Source organism: Patagioenas fasciata, chromosome 1 (genome assembly GCF_037038585.1).
Source record: "Patagioenas fasciata isolate bPatFas1 chromosome 1, bPatFas1.hap1, whole genome shotgun sequence".
Classification (NCBI taxonomy): Eukaryota; Metazoa; Chordata; class Aves; order Columbiformes; family Columbidae; genus Patagioenas; species Patagioenas fasciata.
The window spans coordinates 117,796,065-117,808,695 of record NC_092520.1 but is presented as its reverse complement, the minus strand read 5'-3'; the positions used below and the strand labels follow the sequence as shown (position 1 = coordinate 117,808,695).

The 12,631-nt window shown below is 40.1% G+C and overlaps 1 protein-coding gene across 1 annotated transcript in view; it reads right to left on the bottom strand.

The window, feature by feature from the left end:
• P2RY8 (P2Y receptor family member 8) overlaps positions 1-11,372 on the bottom strand; it is a 37,728-nt gene extending 26,356 nt beyond the window's left edge. Inside the window, exons 1-2 of the mRNA XM_065844670.2 lie at positions 11,324-11,372; positions 7,438-7,536 (exon numbers count right to left, since the gene is read on the bottom strand). The gene's annotated coding sequence lies outside the window, so the exon portion shown is untranslated. The remainder of the gene's footprint in view (positions 1-7,437; positions 7,537-11,323) is intronic.
• Positions 11,373-12,631: the final 1,259 nt, after the last annotated feature.

Genomic DNA, 12,631 nt, shown 5'->3' with positions numbered 1-12,631 from the left:
AGTGTATAAACAACACAGAAGAGCCCCAGACTAGGTGTTGGGGTTTTTTTGAGGGGGGGATGGTAGGGGACTGGCCTTCAGAACTAGTTGAAACTATAACTGGAACCTCAGACATGGAAACTTTGCATTTTTAGCTAAAGAACAAATACAGGTTTCTCACCCACCCAGATTGAAACAGGAAATGAGTGGACTATTTCTAATATCAAGAAGAAAGTCTGGTTTCCAAACCCTTTCAGTGTAGGGTAGCACCCTTACCCAGTTGTTTCATTTGAGATATTTTAGATCAAAAATATATCAAACAGAACAAAGTTAAGTACTTTACCTTGAGGTTTGCCACTAAGGACAGCTAGACTGTCAGTGTCGAAAAGAAAAATACTGATTTGCAAAGAACATTTACATACTCTATAATTCTGATCTAAGAACGTTATGCTGTCTTTAAAAAAATATATATTTGGCTGTCTCTCCACTGGGAAAACACTCTTGTCATTTTTCATCATTCAAAGTAGTCATACAGCAGCAGTACAATCTTTGTAGCCCTAATACAGAGAAAAAAGTTCTAACACTCAAGTCGCTGTGTCTTACAGATGCGTGTTCAAAAATTTGTAACTGTTATTTGTAACTGTCTGTACATAGGACATCATTGCCAAAATCTACGGCACCATGTTTCACCAGTGTGAGTCGTTGCAGAAAAGGACTTAGTTTATGGATAGTTTTGGATTAATTTATTTCACAAGTGAAAAGAATATGAATAAAATTAACAGAAAATAAATAAATAGATAAAATTGAAAATATTTCATCTTGACCTTCAGAGCTATTTAATAGCTTAATTGCTGCAAGCTTAACTTTCTTCTTCTATGTAATCCCATTTAACACTTGTGCATGAAGCAATAAGACAGCACGTAGAAGTCTGTAAGATTTTTATTTACCAGTGTCACTGTGAGTTGTCCATCTTCATTGTCTTTGATGGCTACACATGAAGAAAACTAACCTTTGGCTCAGACCTTGAAAAAGGAAACAAGCACCCACGGGGCAGTCTCTACAGTGCATTTCTCCTTCTCTCTAGGAGAACATTTCAGTATTAATGTTGACACAGAAAGTGCAGATGAATCTATTTCAGGGAAGGATTTTATGTTTGTCTTCTTCTCAGAAGAAAGTAAAACAACACAATGGCGCTGGGCTACTGAAATGGAAGATGAAGACCAGGTCTCTGTAGACCACTGTGGGGATGACATACACTAAGATGCTGGGGCAGGCAATAGTTTGAACCAGTCAATCAATGCTGTTCACAGAAACAGCATAGGCTGCTTGGACCTAAAAGTCAAAGACTCCGATTTTTCAGTCCACCTTCTTATCTGACAAATGAAGTTTTGTGGATGGGCATGTGGATTCATCTGTAGGGCAAGGATGTGATGTGGGAGAATCCAGAAGGGGATGTGGGAGTCCTGGGTGACTGTCAGCCAGAGGAGGCATCAAACTCTTCTACTTCATCACTTTATCATTAATTTAGAAGCAAGAATATAAACAAAACCCAAACAACTACTGAGCTTAGCTGCCTTTCAGCTTTGTTTGAAAAGAATCTTTGGTCTATGTTCACATTTCCCCCCTCCCCTCCCCTTCACTGAACATGAATGGGTCAGTTAATTCTAGTCAAATTTGATAAAGGGTGTAAGTCCCAAGATTAACTAAATTTCTGTGTGTTGCATAAAAATATTTGGCCAATTGGATGAAAGCCTGGGATTCAGACATTTATAATTCCACCTACTGTTTTTCAGTTCCTTTCCCTGATTTCTGCAGCTGCATAACATCTTCTGTGTGTCATGGCCATAATAACTCAGGAGGAGGTTGTGGACATGTGCAACGATAATAACGACAGTCTTCACTACATAGTAATCCACTGGAAGTCACAGAATTGTAGTAAGAAAATAGGATAGTGTTTGCTACTGCCCACAGAACCACCAGAGAGCTTGTTGGTGTTGTCTCCCCTTTTGGGAGAGTATGATTGTAAGTCTCATGGTAACTGCTCAAAATGCCCCTCACCCATCCTGGGATCAAAGCAATAAAAGCATAGATCAGAATAAATGGCAGAATATTTAATGTGATTATAAAAAACAGTCTGTAAATCCTACACCAAATTCTGCCTGACTCAACATGATAGACTGAAATATTAACGGGCCGAGACCAAATGAATGTATGTATCTTCCATTGCAGTGAACAGGAGAAGAGTACATTCTCCTCTCCTGGGCCCACAGCCGGACACAAAAATATCTTTTGATATAGAAGCATAACTTTGTTTCTAATGCCTGACACACTTTTAATTTCTCACCAGTGCTTTGTGAACAAACCTCTACTATTTTTTTTTTTTTTCAAATTTACTAGAAAAATTTAAGCCGATGATATAAGGTGAGAATATTTTTCTTTGCTGAGACAGGTGAGGACAAAGCAGCATTTATAGCTCTTGTAACATGCTAGTCTGAACTGTGAAATTGTTGACAATAGCAAGCTGCAAAACTATGGTTTTTATTTCAAACATGAGGAAGTCAATCCCCAGATACCCCCACGCTCTTTAGAAGTAGGCAAGGATGTTTCTGAACACCTATTTTTTCTTCTACACTTGTGACTACACTAGTGCCAGAGACAAGTTAGAGCCGCCAGAAGAGTAAGCACCACCAAAGGAGCCGATATTTCTGTAGTACAACTTGTGTCTCTCTGCTCTTCTACTGCTAACTGGCATAGGAATAATTTTTGCACTTGCTCATGTTCTCCATAAAACAAAGTGATCCCCAAGCACTGCTGTGAGACTTCGAAGTTCACTTTTGCAGCACTGCAGTTGCAAAAACTGGCAAGTGCTTAGAATCCACTCTACTCAGTGTAAACAGTTTCAAGCTGAGGATAGACCAACCATCTATGTTATTGATTTCCAGACTGGTTATGATCTCTGCCTCTATCATATGGGGGTTCATGTACCCATTTAAGAGAGCACATAAATATTAGCAGGAATAGAAGTGAGTTGAGCAAACCTATCAGCCTACTATAACTTGTAAAACTGTGCCATGTCCTGTTGGTTTCTCTGAGAAGTGTTGTTGATAGAAAACTTTTCACTTAAAAATCTGAAAAAAAGCTTTTACGAGTATATATTATTTAAAATCTGGAACATTTAACATACACTGAACTTGAAACATCTCAGTCATAAGTTTGAGGCTATTTCATCCACCAAGAACAGGTTTTAAGGTTACATATCAACACAGAAGAAAATTGCTGAGATCGCTAAAGCCAGACATCTAGCAGGAAATGTCATTCTTCATCTTCTTAGAGGTGCTAACGCTATCTTTATGTCCCACAGGAGAAATGAATGACTGAGAAGGCATGTCTTCATGTGAAAGACGGGTTCCAGATATTTTCTTTAACAAGCACGTACAGATTTAGGTCGTGAATTTGGCTCATAAGGAGATGTCATATGCATTGTGTAAAGCAATGTTTAGTTCATTTTAAGGACTTGATCCTGGTCCTGCTTAACTCAGTTTCACATTCTTGTACTTGCAGTCAACTCCTGTTAGTTGCAATCATGGATAAGATGCAAACTTTTTGACTGACTTTATTTCTAATGACCACAACAGCTCTGATCATTGCGCTGATTATTTAAGCACTGAATAACTGAGATCATCAACTTTACAGGGACCTGTGATTGAGGGGAGGGGGGATGTCCATTATGAAAATATCTTGTCTTTTCCTTCCTTGTCAAAATACTCACAATACTTACATACCTCAGGAAGGTTACTGCTCTAGCAGCCTGGACAAATAAACAGCTGAAGACCCTGGAAGCCAGAATTTCTTCAGCAGGTTCCCTTGGTTGCTTTGCTGTTTAATGATCTCACTAGTGAAAAACTGGAAGTCAACCAGCTGAAGACAGCAAATCAACCCCAAGAAACTTTACGAGTCACCTGGCTGAAAAATTGACAAGTTCAAGCCCAATGCCCTCCCAGCAATTTTCCAAAGGCAAAATACTCCATCAGAAACATTTAGAATCTTATCTTAATTGTTCAATGAGTGACACTATGTCCTTCGTAGAGTGCACTGTTCGAACTCTTGTCCTCAATAACAAATAGATAATTTTGTGGCGTCCAGCGTTGTAGCATCAAAGTGCTTCAAGAAGAACCACAAACCTTTTATTTGCAGCCTTCCTCTAATATTAAGATTATTTAACCTCATATTAGAAACAGGAAGGTGAGGAATGGGGGCCCTGAGTTTCCTAGGACTTCATTCCAAGAGCAGTACATAAAATGTTATTGTTTCAAAGTCACATTTCTGTTGACTATATCTGTATCTGTGAGTACTCAATACTTCTGCAAGTTAGACCCAGGTGTCTTTTAAAAAGCATTTGAAAATGAGGAACTCAGAGTTGATGTCTTTTTCTGAAAGTTTAACCCCTTTAAGCCAGATCTGAAACAGGATTTCAGGCTCTGTAAGATGGGCATCACATGGGTGAAAGGATTAAGGCACTAATGAATTGTTAGGTGTCTCAGAATGAGATCTGAAATAGTCAGCAAAATTATGAGGTACAGTGTGAAGTCAGCACTCTTCACATGCTACACACATGTCATCTGGAGGAGATTATGGATGAGTCTTAGAAACATGAGAGTTTGGAAAAAAATCTTTGTGAATCTCTGTGAATCTCACAGAACATCCTTTCTTTTGCTGGAAAACCACTGGGAGACCTGAGCCTTGAACCTCCTAATGAAGTTTCCTTTTATGAAGATTCCCTGTTGCCTTTTCTTTCTGGGGACTGAATATGATTTGCTTCAGTCTTTTAAGATGATTGATAGAAGAGAAACCCTTTCCTTCCCTGACTAAATGATAGAGTAGCGGTTAAGGTCAGGAAATAAATGCCTCAAGTTGCCTCCCAAGTCTTACCATGGGACTTATTATCTGAGCAGGAGATTGTTTTAACCACAAAACTGTTCGGTACTGCCAATATTTCACATCAAAGATATACAACAAAAAATTATAGATATGACAACTGAGGAAAAAATGAAAACACTGTGCAGGAGGGTGAGATATTCTCTAGCCTAGTGAGAGGGTGAGTAATCTGTAAGGTAGTAGACAGGGCCTGGTCTCTACTCTTTAGATTGGCCTTTGGGGTCATTCAGTGACTACTCAGCGTGAAATAGTGTCGTTGAAGGTGGGACTAGAGATCAGGTATTTTTCCTTCTGCCTGAACAATATTTCAGGCATCTGCTCCTTTTTTGTCCAATGGCCACTGCTTGTTTTTCCCGCTTCAGCTGGCCAGGTGAAAGTCAGCCCAGACTGTGGTAGCCAGCATACTAGCCAGCTAGCAAGAAAGGAGCTGGATAAGGCTTTAGGTATTTTCCAAAGAGAATGTTGAATGTGTATGTTCTTTCTCCTAGGAGTGTGCCCCGGAGGAGGAGTTACACTATTTCCTCATCCTTGACTGTGTTTGAAAAGAAAGCATTTATATTTCTAAAGGAAAAAGTCTGTTGATCTGATGTGCTTTAAGCATGCTCCTTACTGGCCCTAGCCCAGCTCTCTCAGTCCTGTCAAAATCTAATTGCTCTGTAATTGCAACTGGATATCTGCTCTATACTTGTCCTTAAGTATCTTAAGTACTGCTATCTTAAGTACTGCAATCTTGTGTTATGAGACACAACTACCGGGGTATAATTTCCTAGTAGTCAAAGTCTGTATGAGAATCATCCCCACTTGGAGGCAAAGCTCTGAAATTCCACCCTACCTCCATTTCAGACATTTCTCATGTATCCATTTCTTATGGAGATGCCCTTTTCTCAGCATCACACAAGGCATAACCTGATTTCACAGGACATCACTCAGCCACTAAAATCATGAGGCTACTTGTAATTTCCTGCAGTCCAACTGCTTAGTTAGCTTGTGTCTTCCAGCTGCAAGTAGATCGTGGCTGACCAGGCAGTCAGGCAACGGTTTCCCTCTGAATGGACTGTTGATTGATTTTTTTTTTTGTGTGTGTGTGTGTGCTGATTTATTCTTCTGTAATGTAATTATTCTTCTGTTATCTTAGATGACTGAGGGCTATACCATAGTCCACACGCACAAGGGAGCTGTTACTAGATAAAGAGTATGTCAATATTAGTAAATTAAATGCTGTCAGAACCTAGGCTTAGGCTATGAAATTCACTTTCTTGGGCTGTTACAGTTCTGACACAGTTCTGATTCCCTCTCTCAAGCAACTCTGGGCCACACTCAACCATCTTGTGTGGTTTAGGAGTTATCATAGACCAAAGACCATTCCCAAAAAAGAATTTGGATGCAGCCATCATATTACAGAGGCTGAGAAGAGTTGCTGTTACAGATGTGTCAAATAAGCTGAAGACCAGACTATGATGGGAACTAGCAACCGCATGTAATGCAAAATTAGTTGGGTAAAAATGTGTTTTCTGTCTGGACCACCAGAGGGTGCAGACAAACCTACTTTGACCTGAAGAATATTTTTCGGTTACTGAGACCTGGATATTTCACGTTTTTCTCCAGACTCTTTGAGGAAAATTACTGAAGGATTGCATCATACTGTCCTCCACAACTCACTTATATAAAATCACAGAGTCATAGAATAGCTTGGGTTGGAAGGGACGTTCAAAGGCCATGCAGTCCAACCACCTGCAATGAGCAGGGACATCTTCAACTAGATCAGGTTGCTCAGAGCCCCATTCAGCCTGGCCTGGAATGTCTCCAGGGATGGGGCATCTACCACCTCTCTGGGAAACCTGGGCCCGTGTTTCACCATCACCCTCATTGTGTAAAATTTCTTCCTCATGTCTAGCCTGAATCTCCCTCTTTTAGTTTGCTACATCATCTGTAGCATGTAACCCAAAGTCCATCTTTCTGCCCTTAAACACTGTTCAGACATGGTCCTCTGTCCTTGTCTACCTCAATTTCATATTATAAGTTTTCCTCTTCTCTTTTTTTTTTTTTTTGCCTCACCATTTCTGTTTCTGCTTATCTACTGTTTCCTACCCTACCTCTTGCCACCACCCTGTGCTCCAGGAAGATTTTCCTTCGCTCCCTGCACTGCCTGACTGTAACAAGGTGAAGTAATAAAAGCACAAAGCCTTCATCTGCTGAACTATTGTAGCCCACAAACAGGGTCTACTCAGTGTACCCGGGATCCTGGAAGAACAGTATTTCAACTGGGCATGATTGAGAGAGTCCCAAAGATTGATCATATTTTTGAGAAGTTGTGGGGGAAAAACAGAAAGAAAAAAAGAAAAAGAAAGATTCTTTGCAAGATTATTCCTTTCTTTGTGCTTACTCACTTACTCAAAGAAGAGGCTTGTGTTCCTGCATATTCCCTTATTGCTTCAGCAATTGCCTCATACAGCTAAACTCTGCGTGTAACATCCTGTCAAAGAAAATGCAAAACTTTTCATCTGAAACGTTGATCAGACTTACAGGCAGATCCCTAAGGAATTTGTCTCGCCATGGTCATCGCTGATGTTTCCGTGCTGTAGCAGATCAGATTTCCTCTATGAGTAAGAGCTTCAGAAATGACTAAAAAAAAAAAAATCTTTTAAGAATCAGTTGTTACAAACAATTTTTTTTTTTTTAAAAAGGAACACATCTAAAGATAATGCTGAACAGTAACAAGCACTGATAACACTGCCTTTCATAGCTTTAAAACAAAGTTCACTAGCTGTAAAATGTACCTGTGCAGGATTAATAAAGATGTATAAAATCCACATCTGAAGATGAAGAGAAGATAAAGGAACACATACTTTTTGGTGACTTGATATTTTCTCTTCTTATTTTGCAGATCTAAGTCAGGTGCAGTGTATCTGGTAGTAAGTAACTCTAGCTACTTCATCATGACTGTACTGGTGTGTAATTTCTGCTGTTATTTGAAGGCTTAATCAGCAATTGGGAGAGTGAGGATATGAGGGTAAAATTCTTTTCAATTCATGAGCTTTTGAGCCTGAATTCCTCATGCAGCAGGGTGAAAATGTGACAAAAATGTGCAGCTCTTGATGACCAAGCTTATAGATGCCTCACCCCAACCTGAACAACTCTCGGACCCTCATCAGTCTGTGCGCAAAAAGGCAGAATCTCTCTGTTACAGTATCAACGAGAGCAAAAATCCAGCATTTTAAAAAGAATGAGCTGTTGAATGAGGTGAATATAGATGTCTCTCTCTCTGTCTGAGTATTTAGCTTTAGTTGGAAAATGAATTGAAAAATAAGACTACCAATGGAAAATTTCGGTAAGGACAGAAGGTTGCCAATCAAAAATATCTGAAAAGAGACCAGCTCAAACTGACATTACCAGATTCAAAGGATGTAGATAATGAACACTGTGGGATATTTCCTATTGATTAGCTCCTAAATTTAGACAAAAATTGGATTATATTATCCATTTCAAACCTAATTTAAAATAGCAACACTGACTCTCAGGCTGAGTCTCTCTCAGGTTTCCTGTGTAGAAATAATAAGCCCAGGAGGAACACCAGCTTGACCTTCTTATTTAAGAGCTGGCAGTAAGAGTAAACAAGCCCAAAAAATAGTCCCAAATACATTTACTTCTAAAATTGGCTCATTTCACCCATGAAGTTTTGAGGCAGTAGTCAAGGGCCAAACACTCTAATTTATATAAAGTCATTTTTTCAGAGGAGAGGTCGATTTTCAGGCTCATTTTGCATGCTGTGAAAATTGTGAGAACAGTGTCAATAAATCGGTCTGATAAGAAAAATCTCTTTCTGTCCATTTGGAGGCTTTGCAAACTTTGGTTGTCAGTGGTGAAGCTCTCTGGACTTCTGCTTCAAAACAATTTTTTATCTGGAAACTATGCAAATATGAAGTGAAGTTGTTAGGTGGCAGTTTGTGTGCAGAACACCACCACATTTTTAAATGCATTGAGAAACAATCCTAGTGTTTCTTCATTGTTGAGCAGTGCAGAGCGACTCCACCACAGATAAATCTTGAGGCTGGGTTGTGGGCTGCCGGGTTTGTCGCCTCTAGCCACTCGGACAGAACACAGCAGTTACTGGAGGAGACCACATTTATCATACAAGGAATGTTTTTTCTAGGGCTTGTTTCTTTTCCATCCTATTATGCCACGACATAAAATGTACACCTCCCTCCAACAGAGAGCGGAGGAGTACACTCGTTTTGCACACCAAAGAATGATACTCATGCTGAAAGAAAGCACTGAGGGCAAACATTTAAAATCACCTAAGCTGGTCTTTTCTGCACTTGCAGTCATCAGTGAGATCAAAATTGTCTGCACAGGCAGATGCATCTGAGTTGAACCCAAACCCATCCTGAAAGACAGAAGGTGAATCATAGAATCATTTTGGTTGGAAGAGACACTCAAGATCATTGAGTCCAACCATAATCTAACTCTAACACTAAACCATGTCCCTAAGAACCTCACCTATACTTCTTTTAAACTTCTTTTATACTTCTTTTAAACATATTCAGGGATGGCGACTCCACCACTTCCCTGGGCAGCCTGTTCCACTGCTTCACAACCCTTTCCATGAATAAAAGTTTCCTAATATCCAATCTGAACCTTTCCTGGTGCAACCAGAGGCCATTTGCAATAAATGTACTTGAAGGGATGTTAAAAAGCGAAGACAGAATCAATGGGTAAGCTGCTCGTTGGTGAGAGGGAAGGCCTGGGTTCAGTTTGCTCTTCCCACACAAAGCTGCTGAGTTCTATCGCTTGAGCTGTGTCTATGCAGTATCTGGGAAACGTGACTGCAGGATGGGTAGGCACACCTCATCCAGCTTTCATCTAGCAAGCTGTAGCATAGGCTGCACATATTTAGCAGCTAAGAGCACACAGATCTGTAAGGAACAGCAAACTGCTTAGCATCAATACTCAAACTGAGAAGACTGAGGCTGGTACAAGTGTTCCTACCCATGCCATAGCATCTTCCCTAGCAGAGTGGTGACACCTGTCTGGCCATGTCTAAACTGAAGTACAGGTGTTTGCAAGGGAAGACCTGGGATTCTTGATCAGATTGCCTGAGCTGGGGAACTGTGAAAACCAGGACATAAGTCTGGCTTCAACTGGGATTCACCCGAGTTCCTCAACTGTAGATGGCAGTGACAAAACTTCTGTGGCTCAGAGTCTTTTAAGGGGGAAATTCAATACAGAGGTCCAGGTGCTACTGTAGTAGCAATCTCACAAGTAAGATGAAGGAGATTTGGGAATCAAATCCAAACACTGATGGGATTTAACGAATGCTTTTGAAAACCCCGGTTAGATTTTCCCAGCCACTACATATAAAATCCAGAAAGCGTTTATACTGAACACTGAGCGCAGTCAAGGAGCCAACGTCCAAACATTAAAACTGATTACAAGCAAAAACTTAGAAAAAAAGAGAAAAGATAAAAAGCAAATGCCAAAAATGTGAATCTCCAGTGTAAAGCTTCACTTAGGGATCCTCACAGCATGTATAATTTCACTTTTTGTAGAGCAACTTGACGACAGCACTTCATTACAATAACTTCCCTACAGATGGCTATTTTATACTTGTTTCTGAACTATTAAAAAAATCTTCACACAAATAGTCTCTCTCCCTGCCTATTAAGAGACAACAAATGCAGTATGCAAGAGTGTACTGTGTTACGAGACTTCCTTCTGGTGCCCATCTGTCTAAGCTCAGTTTTTATGCATCAAAAGACCCCAATGAAATTAAATTGTTCTATGATATGGTTCCACAGTCACTTCTGTGTATGTGTTTGGTTGCTACAAACCTCAGGAACAGTCTCAGGATGACTACAATACGTGACTCTGCAATAGCTAAAGATAGATATCAGGTCCAAATTTACAAATAGAACTGGCCCAAAATTATCTGGTTGCTGGTTTTGTTTTTTTTTTTTCCCCAATATGTAGAAGGTCATTCTTCCTCCTTTTAAAAATATCTTTGAAGGCACACTATGATTTTTACTACTCTCCTTACTAAAGCAAATTGTACACCTGAGAAACCCTTATTTTGACAGCGATTTGTGCAGAGCGAACTCTTTACAACTGGCGGTAAGGGTTTTCTTTCTCTTTTGCTTCAGTATTTGATGTAATAATTCTGACTTCTGAATATGTGTAATATAACTTCTTCATTATTATTGCTCTATTATTAACCCATACAGTTATTTCATCATTTCTACAGCTCATAGTCATCTGGCACAAAGACACATGCACTTCTTGAATTGCAATGAACTTTGTTCTCCCTTCAGATGTAAATAATAGGAGGGAGAACAAATCAGTCTGAATCAGGTCTGACTCCACTGAAAAACAATTTTGAATTAACAATCAAGAAGTGAAAAGCTGTACTCCTTACCTGCTCTGGGATGTACAGTGCACCTTGAAAGCCTCTTAAATGACAGAGAAGAATTAGAAATAGTTGAAAGTTTGTTCTCATCCAACCACAGGGCTCAGGAAATGACCGTGTATTTTGCAACTATTAACTCCTTCCTCACTTTTAACGTCTTTAAGTACGGTAAAAAAATCCATCTTACCCTTTCACTGCAGTTTTGGCAACTAATGCCATGCCTTATACATGATTTCTGTTTCACACTGAGAATATGCAGGTGGCCGGAGGAGATTACTCTGATCACCTCCATGGAAGAGAGAATTTACAGTGCCTTCTGCATAACTGTGACCAAGTACATTTTACTGTTGAGTGAAGCTTATGTGATGAAGTGCAGAAATGACTAAGTAATGGTTTGAGCACCTGAGTCTCATTTTTAGAAGAAACTTATAGCAATATTCTCAACATTACTGCAGTGTTGGAGTGCCCAGCAGAGCAAGGGGAAAAAAAAAAAAAGTTATTTTAAAGGAGCAGCATCCATTGCAGTCTGGACAGGTATGTGATGTACAGATGGTGTATGATACTTTTATGGACAGAGGTTCTCTAGGTGAAAGTCAGACATTCTGGAATATCAGGAGTTACGTTCTCTGCACATAAAAACCTTCTGCCCCTAAAAGCCTGTGTCCTTTGGCTAAATGTACCTGTTGGATTGAAAATCATTTCTGAGCCTGAGCGCTATATATAGTCATTAGCCTGAAAGCTAGAAAAGGCCAGTTCTACACAAGAGCACAGACAGGAGCACAGGCTGCCTTTGGGGAACTGGTACCTCCACACTGAAGCCAAGGTGGCACCTGGACTTTCTGTGTGCAGGTGGAGGGGGGATCAGCACCCAAAGTGGATTCCCCCCACCAAAACAGCAAGCTGAGAAAGAAAACACTTCCAACAATGCAGATTGTAACACTGAAGCCAAACCTGTGTTTTGTGCCTTTCTCGTTTTTCTTTGATTTAGGAAACAAGTCCTGGACATACGTGTACATGCGTCCTTTCCACAACCTTGAAGTCTCTTTGCTTAGGCATGTGTGTGTTTTATTTTAAAAACCTTAAAGGGGAGGGAAGTGTCACTCCTTGCATGTGGGATATTAGTAGGGGAAGAGAAAATAGAAATGTCACCAACATGCAGTTTTATTCGTAGCTCAAGCATACAGCTGTGATGGTTTGGATTGAGTCTTCTCTTTGAAAGTGTTCTACTGCCTGGGTCAGTATTCTGGATCACTGTACCAAGAGTGGCTAGGACCACCTTCCCCGGCACTGCTTGCAGCCACCCTGCCTTGGACAGTG